This window comes from Bubalus kerabau, chromosome 5 (assembly GCF_029407905.1).
Source record: "Bubalus kerabau isolate K-KA32 ecotype Philippines breed swamp buffalo chromosome 5, PCC_UOA_SB_1v2, whole genome shotgun sequence".
In the NCBI taxonomy this organism is placed as follows: domain Eukaryota; kingdom Metazoa; phylum Chordata; class Mammalia; order Artiodactyla; family Bovidae; genus Bubalus; species Bubalus kerabau.
Genome location: NC_073628.1, coordinates 122,329,739 through 122,343,382, shown reverse-complemented (window position 1 = coordinate 122,343,382; position 13,644 = coordinate 122,329,739). Strand labels below are relative to the sequence as shown.

Below are 13,644 nucleotides of genomic sequence, written 5' to 3'. Positions count from 1 at the left end.
TTGCGATGGCTTCTCTTGCTTGGGCTTCAGTAGTTACAGCATGTGGCTCAGTAGTTGTGGCTCCCGGGCTCTAGAGCACAGGCTCAGTAGTCGTGGCACATGGGCTTAGTCGTCCCGTGGCATGTGGGATCTTCCCAGACCAGAGATCGAACCAGTGTCCCCTAAACTGAAAGACAGATTCTTACCCACTGAACTACCAGGGAAGCCCTCCTTACATACAGTCTTTAATAAATCCCACCATGTTCACAAAAGTGTTTGATATCAGTGGACTTGTGGACCATAGTCATGGCAGGCACTGTGTCAAACCAGAAGCTACATGTAGACCACTCTCATACTTGACCTCTAAGGAAACTGAACAGTGAGATGACATCTAATATGTAAAATATTAGGAAAAGGTGCTGCCTCATCAGAGCTGCTTTCAGAGGCTTCAGAGGCTTCAGAGGCTGAGAGCCACTAGGAGGGGTGTGGGCTGACAGCATGAATAGCTCTGATGAATTAAGGAGTAGCTAGAGCTAATAGGAAAAGACTCTGATGCTGGGAGGGATTGGGGGCAGGAGAAGGGGACAACAGAGGATGAGATGGCTGGATAGCATCACTGACTCAATGGATATAAGTTTGAGCAAACTCCAGGAGTTGGTGATGGACAGGGAGGCCTGGTGTGCTGCGATTCATGGGGTCGCAAAGAGTCAGACACAACTGAGCGACTGAACTGAACTGAGAGCTAATTGAAGGCTTTGAGAGAACCTCTCTGACCTGAAGACTGATACAGAGCGGCTGAGCAGAGCCCTGCCATGTTCCTGGGGCCTCTGTCGGACACAGACTCCTGGCAGGGCTAGTTCTTACTTTCCACATGGCCATTCCAGAGTCCTGGGTTGAGGTGTCTAGGATGAGAGAGACACCAGTGTGGCTTTTTTGTTTATACTTTATCATTGAACAAAACAATAGTGAATCATGCTATAAAGAAAACAACTCAAAAGCAAGTGAAAGTTTTCAAATATAGAGCAGAAAAGGTAAGAGTGGCTCTTTGTGCTTCATGGATTGTGGCCAGTTTCTTCTTCCTTGATGGCAATTCTTATAAGTGATGCTCTGTCATAAACCGGAATGAAGTCTGACGGCCAAAGTGACTCACTGTCGGGATACTGGATCAACAAACTATAGCAACTTTTGGGTAATGGGTCAGTTTATATCATCTGGTTTCAGCTGGTACTCCTCTGCCTTTGCTTTTGGAGTTTCACCTGAACATCCTTGGCTTGTTTCATTGCATCAAGGAAAGTTGGGTTCAACACATTTTTTTAAAAAGCCTTTTACAGGAAGCAAACCTATGAATCAAAGACTCAGTGGGAGTGACCTAATCACTAGTCCAGGATTCCCGCCATTGGCAACACACAAAACCATTCACTCCTTCAGAAGATTTCTCTTTAGAAGCTGCCAATGCCATTTATTTGCAGTCTTTGCGAGGTTTCTATGACAACCAATGGGTTCATTCTAGCAGTCTGACAGACTGAACAACATATGTGGGGTTATTGACTGAACCTCATGAAAACTAAAGGCAGGGGAATCTAAAAGTTATATAGGGAAAAAATGTTAAGAGAAATCTCAGTAGAAAAGTATATTTTGCCTAAAATCAGCCCGTTTCAGAACTGCTGGCATTAGTGAGGAAGTACCAACAGGGAATTGTAGAACATAATAAAAAGTGATGATCAGCAAGGGGTGTAATGAAGGAAAGAGTGAGTCACTACTTGAGACATGGATCTGGGAAGTTAATGGGCCTCCAGGGCGGCAGGTTGGAGGTAGAGGACAACCCAGAAACAACAGTAGTCAGTGGATATTTTAGATCTGGTAGCAACCTGGGGATAGGCATGGGACCAAAGAAAAGGGGTGAGGACGCACTGGGGCCTGAGGAAGTGGGGTGCATCGGGTGGGCACTTAACCAGACCCTCTGGATTATGTATCACTTACAGCCCTTCTCAGCAAAGAACGTGCTGTGTTTGGAGAACTAGGAAGAGTGGTGTCTTTTTCTCACTTGGTACTTTTTGAGACAAGTGCCTCAAAAGATTATGTTTTACTTAGCACATTTTCCATTATTCACAGTGGCAACGGCAATAGTGGTAGTTAGAGTTTTTGCAGCAGTTAGAGTGAATATGCAGCAGCACCAGAAACCCAGGTGCGCTGGAGTTGAGTGCGGATGGCAGCACAAGCAGTGCCAATAAAAGTCACCTCATGAAAATATATAAAGAAAGAAGAGTTTATAACGTCAATGAATTCTCTTCTATTTTTAAAAAATTGATGTATTTTCAAAAATGTAAATTTTATAGTTCATGTCAAGATAGCCAAGACAAGTCTATTCCAGTCATTTAGAGAGCAGATGTTAAGATTTAAATCATTCTTCCTAATCGGTCCTTGTATGGTCCATAGGGAATAAGCAAATAACGTCCTGAAATAACTGATGCACAAAGAAATTTACTCTTTTTTTTCAAAAGTTAAGTTGCATTAAATAACTAATCTTCTATAAAATGTAGAGACAATACACTAGCTCATCCCTGACTTTGAGAGTTTACAGTCATAGAGCTGGAGAGCAACTGTTCTCTGCCATATATCAGAGTGTGTCATGAGTCTTTCTTGGCTTTCTTATGCTAACTTAAAAAAAAAAAGCTTTTTAATTTTATACTGGAATGTAGTCTATTGACAATGTTACAGTAGTTTGAGGTGGACAGTGAAGGGATTCAGCCATGCATATACATGCATCCATTCACCCTCAAACTCCCCTCCCATCCAGTCTATGACATGATATTGAACAGTTTCCTGTGCTATACAGTAGGTCTTTGTTGGTTATCCATTTTAAATATAATTTATGCTAACTTTTGAATCTAATATTTTCTCCCCTAAAGAGATGTTCTCCTTTCCTCCCCTCAGGCATCAGTGTTGAGGTTATGTCCTCCCATCAAAGCCATGCTATCAAAAACAAGCCTTTGGAGAAACTTCCCTTGTGGTCCACAGGCTAAGACTCTGTGCTCCTAATACAAGGGGCCTGGGGTCAATCCCTGGTCAGGGAACTAGATCCCACATGCCACAGCTAAGCCCCAGCACAGCCAAATAAATAAATTAATGTTTAAAGGGGGAAAAAAACCAAGTCTTTGGAAAGGATATGAATAAAGGAAATTCCTTTTCTTTGAATAATGGATAAAGGATATTCTGTCATCAATAAGGGAAATAAATTCAACAATGAAGCTGATGAAGCTGTATTACTTTTTAGTTGAATTTTAATTTTTTTAAAAAATCACAGACATTTTGAAAATATCTGTAAAGAAATTTCTCAGACAAAATCATTTCTCACACAAAAATCATGATTTTTCTCCTGGTAGAGACATTTAGGGGTTCCCAGGTGGCTCAGTGGTAAAGAATCTGTCTGCCAGTGTAGGAGACAAGGATTCCATCCTTGGGTCGGGAAGATTCTCTGGAGGAGGAAACGGCAACCCAATCCAGTGTTCTTGCCTGGAAAAATCCCATGAACAGAGGAGCCTGGTGACTTTGTGCTTGGGGTGGGACATGACATAGTGACTAAACAACAGCAACAAAAAGGAGATATTTAACAGTAAAGTCTAGAGCTTAGACTCTTAGATAAGGACATGAAGAACTGTAGTCTAAGATCATTTGACTCTCTAAGAGAGTTTCTCCCAGGGCTGAGAGATGAAAGGTGGGGTTCACAGAAGTGGTTTTAAATTCATTAAAATCTATCAAGGAGAATTCTAATTTCATCTCAGAAGGAACAGCTAATTACATCAGATGTAAAAGTATGCCCCAGCTCAGGACTGGGACTATTTTCTCTCTTATATGTAACCTGGGTATTTTTTTCATACATTTCCCTGACTTGCTTTTATAGACATTAACAAATGTTTAATTAAAGAAAATTATTTTTAAAAAATCATGGAGGGACTTCGTTGGTGGCCAAGACTCTTCAGTCCAAATGCAGGGAGTCTGGGTTCGAAGCCTGGTCAGGGAATTAGATCCCACGTGCTGCAACTAAGGCTACCCATGCTACAGCTGAGACCTGGTGCAGCCAAATAAATAAACAAACAAAATTTTTAATATGTATATTTTTAAAGCATGAATTCTCATAATTGCAATTACAGTGTCAACCTTTATCAAAGCTATTTTGAGAGACTTAATAAACAAATCTTCACATCTTTTTTTTTTTTTTTTTTTTGGACCACTTCTCCACAGCTTGTGGGATCCTAGTTCCCTGGTTAAGGATTGAACCCTGGCCTTCAGCAGTGAAAGTGCTGAGTCCTAACCACTGAGCCACCAGGGAATTCCCCACACCTTGATTTTAAACTTTGGAAAAGGAACCGTGTTAGCGTCTAGCCAATTGGACTGTAAAGCAGAGAACTAGGAGCACACGTGAGTCAGTTTGTTATTATTAGGGCTGTTAACTTATATAATCATAAAATAAAGCACAGAAATGTAAAGTCTGGAGGCAAATCCAGATATAGTAGAAAACTTTATAAATTTAAATAAATTTAAGTATACCACATGACACCTAATATGTAGGCATATTTAGCAAAAATAGAGTAAATAAAACAATAACACAAAATATGATACCCTAGGTAAGGTGTTTGTTTTGTTCCAAATAGGTTTTTAAAAGGTATTCTTCTATACTGTGAACTAACAGGAAAAATTATATATTATGATTAAGTATTATGAACACATAACTAATTGGTGATCTATCAAAAACTTTTGAGAAGGGGCTGAACACTGCCCCTGTTGTTATGAAGAATAGTATATGAAAATTCTTACAAAAAATATAACTCAAATCGAGGCTGTTGAACACTCAAAGAAACCTACCTTTAAATATCACTGTTGTTTTTATTTCATGAGTTCTAAGAATTACTTGATGTGATACCACAATCTATGGTCAAAGGACTGTCTTCTGAGATTTAACAGATTATCTTATGAAAAAGTATGGCATTTTCGAATAGCAAGTGGGTCTATAGTAGAGAAGGAAAAATACAGGTTGGAATCAGACGAGTTGGAATCAGGTTATATTATACAATTTTATCACAGAAATCTCATCTAGATTCTCTCCATTCTTGAACCCCATTCAAACCCCCATGCCATCATCCCCCTGAGTCAAACCTTAATATGAAGATTCATAATTCTCCATTGAATTAGAATTTTAAAAACTTCACAAAAATCCCTTGAAAAATATCTATAAAAGGCTGTATGTCTAAAAGTCTTCAATGTTTTATTCACAAAAAATATAACCTGTATATATAACATTATATTTTTATTTTTTTAAAGTCTTTATTGAATTTGTTACAATATTGCTTCTGTTTTATGTTTTGTTTTTTGGCCAAGAGGCATGAGGAATCTTAACCACTGAACTTGCCAGGGAGGTCCCTGAAAATGAAGTGAAAGTGTTAGTTGCTCAGTCATGTCCAACTCTTTGCGACCACATGGATTATAGACTGCCAGGCACCTCTGTCCTTGAAATTCTCCAAGCAAGAATACTGGGGTGGATGGCCATTCCCTTCTCCAGGGGGGATCTTCCCGACCCAGGGACCAAACCCGGGAGGTCCCTATAGCATTATATTTTATGAAATGATTAGATGATAAATAATTAGAATCCATATATGAAGAAATAACAATTATTTATATTAATTGCTAGAAAATTTAAGGCCAAATTTATGGCTTAACTATAACAAGAGTCTCTTGGGTCACATGATTGTTTCTGTAAAGTAGCATGTATTTCAAATGCTTCAGTGAATTCTCTGCTATAAAGTTTTTATTTTTTTAATTAATTAATTAATTTATTTTTTACTTTACAATATTGTATTGGTTTTGCCATACATTAACATGCATCCGCCACGGGTGTACACGTGTTCCCCATCCTGAACCCCCCTCCCACCTCCCTCCCCATACCATCCCTTTGGGTCATCCCAGTGCACCAGCCCCAAGCTTCCTGTATCCTGCATCGAACCTGGACTGGTGATTCGTTTCTTATATGATATTATACATGTTTTAATACCATGCTCCCAAATCATTCCCCCCTCCCTCTCCCACAGAGTCCAAAAGATTGTTCTATACATCTGTGTCTCTTTTGCTGTCTCGCATACAGGGTTATTGTTACCATCTTTCTAAATTCCATATATATGTGTTAGTATTGGTGTTTTTCTTTCTGGCTTACTTCATTCTGTATAATAGGTTCTAGTTTCATCCACCTCATTAGAACTGACTCAAATGTATTCTTTTTAATGGCTGAGTAATACTCCATTGTGTATAGGTACCACAGCTTTCTTATCCATTCATCTGCTGATGGACATCTAGGTTGCTTCCATGTCCTGGCTATTATAAACAGTGCTGCGATGAACATTGGGGTACACGTGTCTCTTTCCCTTCTGGTTTCCTCAGTGTGTATGCCCAGCAGTGGGATTGCTGGATCATAAGGCAGGTCTATTTCCAGTTTTTTAAGGAATCTCCACACTGTTCTCCATAGTGACTGTACTAGTTTGCATTCCCACCAACAGTGTAAGAGGGTTCCCTTTTCTCCACACCCTCTCCAGCATGTATTGCTTGTAGACTTTTGGATCACAGCAATTCTGGCGTGAAATGGTACCTCATAGTGGTTTTGATTTGCATTTCTCTGATAATGAGTGATGTTGAGCATCTTTTCATGTGTTTTTTAGCCATCTGTATGTCTTCTTTGGAGAAATGTCTATTTAGTTCTTTGGCCCATTTTTTGATTGGGTCATTTATTTTTCTGGAGTTGAGCTATAGGAGTTGCTTGTGTATTCTCGAGATTAGTTGTTTGTCAGTTGCTTCATTTGCTATTATTTTCTCCCATTCTGAAGGCTATCTTTTCATCTTGCTTATAGTTTCTTTTGTTGTGCAGATCTAATTTAATTTTAATTAGGTCCCATTTGTTTATTTTTGCTTTTATTTCCAATATTCTGGGAGGTGGGTCATAGAGGAATCCTGCTTATAAAGTTTTTAAAAAGACACTGGAGATAGTTCAAATAGGTTTTGTAAACACAGCTCATTTTCTTGTCTGCCATATTAAATTAATATGACCAATAAATAACATGTGAGAAAGCAAGTATATTAAACTGTTGACGATATGAATCCAAAAGGCATGACAATATCCAGTCAATATCCAAATGATAGCCTCCAACCAGAGCTGGGAAGGGAAGAAGATGGCAACAGCTGTCACAAAAAAAAAAGCTACTGGAATAAATCAGAAATATGGAGCCAGTTAACTCAAGTCTTCACGTAGAAATTACGGAAGAGAAACTGAGCACAGAACTGGATTGCATTTATCTACATCTTTTACAATTAGGAGGAGCCACACGGCTGTAAGGAAATGGCAACCCACGCCAGTACTCTTGCCTGGAAAATCCCATGGACGGAGGAGCCTGGTAGGCTCCAGTCAGTCCATGGGGTCACAAAGAGTCGTACATGACTGAGTGACTTCACTTTCATATCCAGCTGTAACACCTCATCAGCAGAAGTGATGTATACCCCTTTCATTTGGTCCAAAGCTGAGGACTCCGAGGCGCTAAATGATGCTGGTCACCATCATCTAGAAAGTCTAACTCCCTGAATGACTGTGGATGAGAGGCATCCCCCTCTCCTATACCCTGCATTAGACTGTGCCATAAGGAAGCAATAAATAAACTCTGTGTAAAGAAATTCAAGAGGTTTTGTTTTGTTTTATAGCAGGCTTCCCTGGTGGCTCACTGGTAAAAATCCGACCTGCCAATGCAGGAGGTGTGGGTTCGATCTCTAGGTCAGGAAGATCTCCCAGAGGAGAAAATGGCAACCCATTGCAGTATTCATGCCTGGGAAATCCCATGGACAGAGGAGCCTGGCGGGCTACAGTCCATGGAGTCGCAAGAGTTGGACATGACTTAGCGACCACACAACAACAGAGCAGTTAGCATAGTCTGACTAATACAGAAATCTTACAAAACTGGTGAAATGTAAACTGATTTTTCTTCCAGTGAAGCCAAACACAACCTTGAGATAACATTGAAAAACATTCCCATCTCTGGTGAGTAATTTTACAAAGTGCCTCTGGCAACTGGAAAGAGGAGACCGAATGGAAAATCCCTTGCATCAAATTGAGTAGTGTCAAGCCTTTTCCGCTTGGCCACTTGAAATCAGTCCCAAACTTCACCATTCTGAAACGTCAAAAGATTGTGGTGAGCCACTTAAATTATACCAGTCCACAATGAATTACATTTTTTCCTCTTGACACTTTGAAACACTTTCACTCTACTATCTTCTCTGGATGGTTTCTGAGGAGGAGTCAGCTATAATGCATATCTCTTTTTTTTCATCTATAGATAAGGGGTTCTCCCTGCCCTTCCCATCTGGCTTCTTTTAGGATGAAAAAAAATATATATATATATATACACACACATAACTACACCTAGGGGTAGTTTGTGGTTGGGGCAGCACTTATCTTGCCTGGCATTCTCTGAGCTTCCTGAATCTGTGGTTTGGTGTCTGACATTAATTTGGGAAAATCCTTGAAACTGCTCTGGACCCTGTGGAGCCCTTCTAGATACAAAAGCCTTTCTGTGTCCCTGTTTCTTGTTTGTAGGAAAAAGGCTTCATTCTCCTAGACCTTTTCTGAGTTAAATACAGCAGATTCAAACAATTACTAACTGGGGCAGTGAGGGAATGCAGAACCAGAGGAAAGGCAGTCAGTCAGAAACCGCAGTGCAGTGATGGGCAGCTCCCTGGCCCCTCCTTAGGGGCATAGCAGTCTGATGCATATCTCTAAATTCTTCTACAGGTGCTGGGGCCTCCACCCAGGTGCATGATGGAAACTTCAGGAACAGAAGCACATGGATCCCAGACTGGTTGGAACCAGAAGGCTGATGGTTGAGATTTCTGGACCACCCTGTTACCTCACCAGCAACCAATCAGAAGAAAGTCATATATCCTGGAGCCCTACCCCCAAATTTGCCTTTAAAAACTCTTCCCTCAAAGCCGCTGGGAAATTTGGGCTTTTTGAGCATTGAGATGTTCGTTCACCTTGCTTGGCCCTTGCAATTAACCTTTCTCTGCTCCAGACTCTGACGCTTTAGTTTGCTTATCTTCCCTGTAGGGCACACAAACTTGGGATCAACAACATTCTCAGTCACTACTGTTTCAAATTTGTCTTCTGCTCCTTTCTCTCTTTCTTCTCCTCCTAGTGATACTGTGCACCTTAGACTGGCATTTGAACCCATGTGTCAGTACTCAAACACAGCCAGAATTCAAATTGGAAATGGATTCACAGTCTTTTAACTGAGATTGCACTCCTGAGCTCAGGACTTAATGAGGCTCAGGTTCTTTACATCTCATTGCAGAAAGAATTCAGCTAGGGACAAAGTGATAGGTAACAAGTGGATTTATTTGAAGAGATACAGATTCCATAGACACTGTATGGTTCAACTCAAAAGGTGAGAATGGCCTTGGGAAAAACGCACTCTTTAGGGTGTGGGCGGTCTCAGAAGGCGTGAGGCCCTGAAAATGCAGTGGTTAGTTTTTATGGTCTGGGAGCAGAATCTTCTGCCGTCTTGGATCTAGTTGATTCTAACCAGTTTTTGTCCTGTCCCATGACTATGTCATTCTTTTCAAGGCTGTGCCCTGTCTGCTTCCCTCCTATTTCACTGGTATCCCCATCATACATATGTTACATCTTCTGTAGTTATTCCACAGCCCTTGGATATTCTGTTCTGTGTTTCTCAATCAAACCCATCACAGGCATCCTTCATGTTTGTTACAGTATTTTTAATCTCTAACATTTCCTTTTGGTTCTTTATTAGAGTTTGCTTTCTTTGCCTAAATTATACATCTGTTCTTGTCTGCTGCCTACTTTATGCCCTTAATAAATTAATCATAGTTGTTTGTTTGTTTTTTTAGTTCCTGGTCTGGTATTCCAACCATATCTGATTCTACTTGCTCTGTATTTTCAAACTGTGTTTTTTTGCCCTTTACTGTATCTTGCAGTTTTTGCTTATAGCCAGACATGATGTCATTGGTAAAAGAAACTTCTGTAAATAAGCCTTTACTAATGTGATGGTGAGGTGGGGGGGCAGGGGAAGCATCCTGTAGTCCTATGACTAAGTCTCCGTCTTTCAGTGAGCCTACACCTCTTGACTGTGGACTTCACAAGTGCTTCTGATTCATCTCTCCTGCACTGACTGATCTTCACCTTCCCCTCCCCCATACTTAACCCCCATATAGGAAGGCTAGAGTGGGCTAAAGTTGGGTATCTCCCTTCCCCAGGGTCAGTTAGCCGCTGACAAAACCCTAGCAGGTTAAATATGGTCGATTAGTTTCTCCTGAGGGCAGGCCTTGTTACAAAGAACTAGAGTGCACTGGTGTGTTTCAAAATGGCGCCTTTTTCCCTCTCACTGCTGGAAGCACAAGCTTTTTCTGCAGTATTCACTCTGAGACCCTGGTCAAACTCCTGGAGGTAAGAGTCCCAAAAGTGTAGTGGTGATGGTACTGAAACCTTGACACTGGTGCTGAAAGAAGTCTTAGAGACAGAATTTTGGGTGAAGTAGAAAAAGATGACTTTATCACTTTGCTAGGCAAAGGGGGACACGGGGGCCTTGTGCCCTCAAAACTGTATGTCCCAACCCAGGAGGGGCTGATGAGGGTTCAAAGGTAGGGTCTCTGGCAAAACTAGGGTGTGTGTAGAGCCTGCATGTTTTAAGCTCATTTCAGGTGTTGTTTAGTCGCTCAGTTGTATCTGACTCTTTCGTGACCCCTTGGACCATAGTCCACAAGGCTCTTCTGTCCATGGGATTCCCCAGGCAAGAATACTGGAGTAGGTTGCCATTTCCTTCCTCAGGGGACCTTTCCTACCCAGGCACCAAACCCATGCCTCCCTGTCTCCTACACTGGCAGGTGGATTCTTTACTGCTGAGCCAGCAGAGAAGCCCTTTTCTCAAGAAGCCCTAATCTTGATGAGCTTCTCTAGTCCATTTAACCTTGTTTTAGGTGATTTCTTGACTGCTCCTCCCTTGATTAGCAACTGTTCAAATCTGCTCTTTGGAACTCAAGACTCATGTAGACTGGAGTCTTGCCTTCAAGAAATGGGTGACAAAACAGCCTCCATGCCTGGGAGCCCCACAGGGCCCTGCTCGGTTTCAGTGGGCCCCTATATTTGGGTCCCCCTGGAGTTTTTCACTTTCAGACTTGTTCAGTCTGAGCCTCCAGCAATTTATCAGTTACAACTCTGGATTTCCTACTAGGGAATTGGTTCCCATGGAGGATTCCATTTTCGGGTTTCTGCTTGGTACGTTGTGATTCTATGTGTTCTCCAAATTTAGGGGTAGCTTTTTGCTCTGTGGCCTCACTTCTCTTATGGACCTAAGAAGAGTGGTTGATTTTTCAGTCTTTTTACTTGTAAAAAAAAGACCTTTTCACTTGTTATAGAGGAGTGGTAACTCCAAGCTGCTCATACAGAGAAGTGGAAACCAGGAATTCCATTACATTATTTTTTTTTTCTTAAAGTATTAATTACCATTATTCTTGAGAGGATACAGATGATACTAGCCATAAATTCCTGGATTCAGAAGCAAAGCCAGTTTCAGAAAGGGAAAGAAGCCTGGGGACAGAGTTAGACATTAGTGTTCTTTTTTCTTTTGTTTAAAACTTTTTCGATTGATTTAATTTTGACTGTGCTGGGTCTTTGTTGTTGCACCCAGGCGCTCTCTAGTTGTGGCGAGAGGAGGCTACTCTCTACTTGCACTGTATGGGCTTCTCATTGCGGTGGCTTCTCTTGCTGTGGAGTACGGGCTTCAGTAGTCATGGCACATGGGCTTAGTTGCTGCGTGGCATATGCAGTCTTCTCTAACCAGGGGTGGAGTCCATGTCCCCTGCATTGGCAGGCAGCTGCTCAGCCATTGGACCGCCAGAGAAGTCCAGACACTAGTATTCTAAGCAGAAGAATCTTCCCAAAGATAATCTCCTTTGGTCTCCATCTTTAAATATATCGTGTAATCAACAGAGTTTTCTATTGGACCCAGCAAGTCAGTATGATCTCTGTTGTCTCTGGAAGAGCCAGAAGGAAGTTTCTCTGACAGCAGGTCCAAAAACAAAACGGGAAATTACTAAGAATTTATACACTGAAAAAAAAAATTCTCTGTAAAGAGTCATACCCCTTTCCCTCAGAATAATGTTGAAAAACTCAGGTAGAATACAAGTCCTTCATGAGCTGGCTTTTGTTTACCTTGCAGCCCCATAGCTTTTTAATCCCCACTGTCATTCAACATGGACCATATTGAATGTTTTATAGTTTTATCTCTTGTTCTTGTTCTTTCTCAGTTCTGCTTTTATTTGTACCAAATTTGTTTCTCTTCTCAGAGCCAGTAAAGTTATTTTTTACTTTCCCTATGACTGACAAGTGGGACAGAGATTCAAGGAGGCAATTGGTAGTAATGAAAAAAAAAAGGCAATATGAGGTGATTTAAAGAAATATGCTTAGTAATTTTGAACTTTTTTCTCACTTAGATATCTTTTCTACCTGGAAGATGTTGGGGCTGGTCTAAGAATTAAGTTGACTTGAGACAAATTAAAAGGAGAAAGTCAAACAAAAGTTTAATAACATATATACCTTGGAGAGACCCAGGAGAGCTGAGTAACTCACCAAAATGGCTGAAAGCCTCATCTTAAACACCATCTTCAGCTAAAAAGAGAATGTTGGGGTTAGTGGCTTAGGACTTCAAAGGTTGAAGGGCAGAGGAAGGCAATTAACAGAGATGGAAAAGCAAATGTTTGGAAAACAAGTGTTTGTTGGGCAATGCAGAGACAATGGGACATAGAGTGGACTCTGATCTCCAGGTCCTGTTGAGTTTTCTCTACCACATCTAGCCCATATTCTTTATAAATTTCTCTGATGATAGCTCTATTCTGGAAACAGGCTCTTACATCCCAAGTCTTCTGTTAATAAAAAATAAACAGCCTAAATTAATCCTTGTGCAAAAGAGATTCATCTTGGAGTGGCAAATTTTGCTCCCTTAAAGACGTTTGATCAGTTTCTTCATCTATGCCTTGTAATAGCCCCTCGTGTAGCCCTGTGTGTTCCAGCGTCAGTGTGTACAGCCCTGTCACAGCCCCACGTGTAGCCCTGTAATAGCCCCGTGTGTGGCCCTGTGTGTTCCAGCGTCAGTGTGTTTAGCCCTGTCACAGCCCTGTGTGTTCCAGTGTTGTCTGGTGATTGCACCTTACTCCTCTCTGTACCCTCTCCTCCAGCACCCCACCACATACACTACTGTGAGCTTTAGAGAACAACGCTCATGTTTTGTTCATCTCCGTTCTCTCTCATACCTCAGTGCCTATAAATTCACTGAGTGACTAAATGAATGCATCTACCACTGTCATCAAAATCAATAGCTGAAATGGCCCGAACGTTCTCCTTCTCCTGCTTCAAGCTACATGGTGTTTTATTTTTCACTTATTTTCTCTTTTTCAGGCTGCCATTGATATTAACTCAAAATGTATACCTGCTGTATTAAACTGCATAAGGAAAAGAAATATATACTGTATTTTATCTGCAGAATTCTGTTCTGGCTTATGGACAACCGTACTTATCAACATTTAACAATGGAAATTTTTTTTTTCTTTCTTTTCATTAAAGGAATT

The 13,644-nt window shown here is 41.0% G+C and overlaps 2 long non-coding RNA genes across 3 annotated transcripts in view; one reads left to right on the top strand and one right to left on the bottom strand.

The window, feature by feature from the left end:
* The window catches only part of LOC129653370 (uncharacterized), a 26,606-nt gene extending 12,962 nt beyond the window's left edge, over positions 1 to 13,644 (top strand). For both annotated transcript variants that reach the window (XR_008715085.1, XR_008715084.1), the window contains exons 6-7: positions 8,798 to 10,468; positions 13,475 to 13,644. This is a non-coding gene — a long non-coding RNA (uncharacterized LOC129653370). The remainder of the gene's footprint in view (positions 1 to 8,797; positions 10,469 to 13,474) is intronic.
* On the bottom strand, positions 3,944 to 9,123 carry LOC129653371 (uncharacterized). The gene is made up of 3 exons (XR_008715086.1): positions 9,040 to 9,123; positions 4,843 to 4,985; positions 3,944 to 4,048 (listed from the first exon to the last, which is right to left on the bottom strand). It is a non-coding gene; the product is annotated as an uncharacterized LOC129653371 (long non-coding RNA).